Below are 5,397 nucleotides of genomic sequence, written 5' to 3' on the forward strand. Positions count from 1 at the left end.
TCTCCCCTCCTCCCCTCCCCTCTCTCCCTCTTTCCCTCTCCTTTTACCAATCTCCCTCTCCTTCCCTCTCTCCCTCTCTCCCCTTCTCCCCCTTCTCCTTTTCCCAATCTCCCTATCTCTCTCCCTCTCCTTTTCCTAGTCTCCCTCTGTCTCTCCCTCTCCATCCATCCCACTCTCCTTATCCTACTCTCTCTCTCTCTCTCTCTCTCTCTCTCTCCTCTCTCTCTCTCTCTCTCTCTCTCTCCCTCTGCCCCTCTCTCTCCCCTCTCCTTCTCTCCCTCTCCTTTTCCTAATCTCCTTCTCTCTCTCCCTCTCCATCCATCCCCTCTCTCTCTCTCTCTCTCTCTCTCTCTCTCTCTCTCTCTCTCTCTCCCTCTCTCCCTCTCTCTCCTTTTCCCAATCTCCCTCTCCCTCCCTCCCTCTCTCCCTCTCTCCCCCCTCCTTTTCCCAATCTCTCTCTCTCTCTCTCTCTCTCTCTCTCTCTCTCTCTCTCTCTCTCTCTCTCCTCCCTTCTCCCTCTCCCCCTCTCCTTTTCCCAATCTCCCTCTCTCTCCCCTCTCCCTCTCCCCCCCTCTCCTTTCCCTAATCTCCATCTCTCTCCTCTCTCTCTCTCTCTCTCTCTCTCTCTCTCTCTCTCTCTCTCTCTCTCTCTCTCTCTCTCTCTCTCTCTCTCTCTCTCTCTCTCTCTCTCTCTCTCTCTCTCTCTCTCTCCTTCCCCCTCTCCTTTCCAAATCTCCCTCTCCCTCCTCCTCCCTCCCCCCCCCTCCTTTTCATAGTTCTACATAACCCATACAGTCTATGTAGAACTAAGGCCAAAACTTCTAGTTGTACATAACCCGTACGAGTTATGAGAAATTGTGAATGTTCACATTAAAGGTTTCCATAACCCATATGGGTTATGGAAAAATATAGATATATTTTAGTCCCAATGGCTTAAAAACTAGCATTGCAAGTTGTTTGAAGGCCCCACTGCTTTTGCACATGATTTTCTAGGATAGTAACAGTAAGGTTTTCATATTTTTTTGTCTCTTTTGCTTTGAAATGATTGATTTGTCTCATATATTGGATTATTTTTGAAGTTATTTTATCATTGTTACTTAGATTATAACAAAATGATGATCATTTATTGTTTTTTTGCTTTGATCATGATTGATTTATCTTGTATTTTTTGTTTGTTTTGAAGCTATTTTATTATTGTTACTTTAGATTATAACAAAATGATGATCATTTGTTGTTTTTTTTCTATTTGATTGTGGATTATCATCATGATGTTATGTGTAGGGACAATGGGAAAGAACAAGAGAGGAACAAATGAATAAAGGGAGGCAACAAATGAAAGACAAAGGGATCATATGAGGAGATTACGTGAAGGTACGTCATCTAATGCACCTAATGAAAGTGATGAACATTCAACAATTGAAATTGATATGATGAATGCACCAAATCAAAATGATCGAAAATGATTTTGCTGAGAATTATACACTAAAACCACAAAATGAAGTACAATCTATGTATTACCACTCTACACAAGTTACAATTTTTGTACACATAGCATTCATGCATGCACATGATAGCATCGAGGATGACAAAAAGGTTATAAGAGAATATCACTTCTATATCAATGATGATCGTACTCATTCCTTAGAGTTTGTGCAAGGATGCTTTACAGTCTTCTATGATAGTTTAAGGGAAAGAGATATAAGATACAACCAACACTTAATATGGTCGGACAATTGCACCGCACAATTCAAGAATGCAAGGATGTTCTACTAGTTGACTAGGATGCATGTGACAAGTGGTGTGCAACATTTTTTGGAATTTCATTGAGGCAAGACATGGAAAGGGAGAGCATGATGGTGCGACAACATGTGTGAAAAGAGATCTTACTAGAGAGGAATTGACGTACAAAGGTGGTGCAATGTTAATAGATGTGAAAACAGTTGTGCAATAGTGTAACTCTACGATGGGATCAAGTAATGCAGGTAAGTCTATGGTTTCTAGATGTTTTTGGTTAATACATGAATCTAACATTGAAAACTATCTATATTGTTGTACACTTACCATATCAAGTGACATGCATTCATTTAGAAGTTCAAATGCAACATCACTAGTTATTTATACTAAACAGATTGCATGCTTTTGCTCTTCACGTATGCATTTTGTGTGGGATGAATGTGAATCAAAAGAGTGGGTTGACCAATGGTCTTGTAGACCTTTTCAAACCCTAGATACATATCAACTTCCTAGAGCACTACAAATCAACCAGATTGAAGCATCAGTGGATTTTGACCATGTATCAGACATAGTTGAACCAGGTAAAGGGTTGCAATTTGCTACAATTTTAAGCTCAATTTATTAGTATTAACTTATGCTGATTTTGGTATTAACTTATATCCTTCTATTAAATGCAGGTCATGTATATGCAGTTATTGCAGATGAGAACAACAAAGAAGGAACATATTACTTTTTGTATCATTGTATTGAGGCCAGAAAGAATTTGACTTCTACAGTAGTTGATGGAGAGGGTATTGAGTACCCAATAGGATCCGTTGTTATGAGAGGGACATGGCTTAGAAGGTACCATTGTTGTGTCAAGTTGTATTGAGACCTCTTAAACTCATTTATTTAGTAGATATTGTATTGATTTTGGCATTAACTTATCCTTTTATAAAATGTAGGTACCCTATCAAAAATTCTAATGCCTGGTTGTCTGAGGACTTTGAGACACATAGACATATTCTTCATTACTCAAACCTTATTGTTGCAACAAATATTCATTTGATTAAATATCATGGTAGACCTCTTAACAAGGATTTTTGGAAAGTTCATGAATCTGACCATGAGGCAATACTTGAGACACAAAGGGTTAGAGCTGATCTAGAAGGTTCACTTGATTGATTTCGGGCCATCTAGAAGAATAATTCAACAATATGGTAGAATAATTTTGACAATTTTGTATATATCTTTTGCAAAACATTGTAACTTCGCTTTTTTGGATGTGCTCTACATGAATATGAGCTATAATATGCGTATGAGCTGTAATGTGCATATGTAGATGCCAAATTTTGTATATAAAAAATCAATGAGTTGTAATGTGTTGGCATATGGACACTCCAATGAGACATTGTGTGTGATTGAAGGTTTTGTCATTGATGGCAACCCTGAAATCCTATGGCACCGGCAAGACATTATACCGGCAAAGCATTACTCAGGCAACCTTGCAATCCTATGGCACCGACAAGACATTATACCGGCAAAGCATTACTCAAACAAGACAGTGCACCGGCATCAACAAGATCAATCTACACTAGCACCGACACAGAAGGAAATATGTATACCGGCATAGAGGCCGACAGGATTTTTGATATGTAATATTTTGTTTATTATTGTAAGCCGACTTGGCAAATTGTAAAATGACTCTTGTGTATAAAAGAGATCATTGTAGGCATTGTAGCATATGGATAGGAAGCATAATAAATTATAAGGAAGATCTAATGTGCGAATTGTAGATCAAGGGTATATGTAAAGAACAGAGCAAGAACCGGTACCGAATCTGGCATTGAAGATGCTATTGTAAAGCAGTACAAAATATTGGATTTGTGTAAATCCTCATTGTAAGTCAGTGTGACTTCTTATTGAGCAGTGAGCTCTAGGCAGTTGGCCTTCCTGCATGTGCAGGCCCCTATTGTAAGTAATATTCTCTTATTGGCCAGTAAGTGAATATTGTGGGTCACAAATCCCACTGAGGTTTTTCCCACACCAGGTTTCCTCGTTAAACATCTTGTGTTATGGTGTTCTTTTCATGTGGATGTTTTTGATTCTGTTATTTACATTAATTCTTGCATACCAGTATACTATTACTTTATGTTCTGCATATTCAGTTTCAAGAAAATTACATTACCGATCAAATACTGATTCACCCCCCCCTCTCAGTATCTGTGGGAACCCTAACATAATGTGCATATCTAGATACTTAATTTTGTATAAAAAAATAACAATGAGTTGTAATGTGCATATCTAGATGCTAATTTTTGTATAAAAAAATAACAACAAGTTGTAATTTGCATATTTAGATGCAAAATTTTGTAAATATAAACAGTAATGAGCTTGATCATTTATATTAGATTCCAAATTTTATATATGCAGTTTTTTTCTAAGTGTTTTGGGAATGTTTTGAGTTATTGTTGAATTACCCGATTTGAAGGGCTAGTAGGAATAGTTTAAAACCAAGAGAGGCCCTTTTAGGTAGCGACAAAATGACCCCATAGGTTCAAATGGATCATCCATAAGTGTCACGGTCTCTAAGTTACGCAATGTCAAAGTTTGACCATTTTTTCCACTTTGAGCGCTAAAGGGAAAACGTTGCTATGATGTGGCTCAGAATGATCAGACGTCTTGGGGAGTGAGACAAGGTAACACCTAGCATAAAACCAACCACCTGGATGCACTCGCATTGATGGTTCATTCCCACGACGAGCAGAACGAAAGGTGCACTATTTTGCCACCTCTCAGTAACGGTTTTTGATGCGACAGAAAAAATATCACCACAAGAAAATGGAATCCATTTGTCCAAAACCAACAGAGGATTTTTTAGGCAGAAACAACACAACCCCATAGGTTCAAACAGATCACCCATAAGTGCTACGGTCTCCAAGTTACGCAATGTCAAAGTTTGACCATTTTTTCCACTTTGAGCACTCAAGGGAAAACGTCGCTATGATGTGGCTCAAAATGATCAGACATCTTGGGGAGAAAGACAAGGGCACACCTAGCGTAAAACCGACCACCCAAACACACTCGCGCTGACAGTTCATTCCCACGATGACAAAAAAAAAAGATGCATTATTTTGCCACCTCTCACTGACGGTTTTTGATGTGACGGAAACAATCTCACCACAAAAAAATGAATCGAATTGTCCGAAACCAAGAGAGGATTTTTTAGGAAGAAACAACACAACCCCATAGGTCCAAATGGATTGTCTATAAGTACCACAGTCTCCGAGTTACGCAATGTCAAAGTTTGACCATTTTTTCCACTTTAAGCGCTCAAGGGAAAACATCGCTACGAGGTGGCTTGGAATGATTAGACGTCTTTGGGAGAAAGACAAGGGCATAAATAGCATAAAACTAACCACCTGGATGTTCTCACATTGATGGTTTTCTCCCATGATGAGCAAAACGAAAGATTCACTATTTTGCCACTTCTCACTGACGGTTTTTTATGTGACATAAAAAATCTCACCACAAGAAAACAAAATTGAGTTGTTGAAAACCGAGATAGGAATTTTTAGGAAGTGAAAAAACCCATAGGTTCAAATGGATCATCCATAAGTGCCACGGTCTCTAAGTTACGTGACATCAAAGTTTGACTATTTTTTCCACTTTGAGTGCTCAAGG

The sequence above is a fragment of the Cryptomeria japonica genome, chromosome 8 (assembly GCF_030272615.1).
Source record: "Cryptomeria japonica chromosome 8, Sugi_1.0, whole genome shotgun sequence".
Lineage (NCBI taxonomy): Eukaryota > Viridiplantae > Streptophyta > Pinopsida > Cupressales > Cupressaceae > Cryptomeria > Cryptomeria japonica.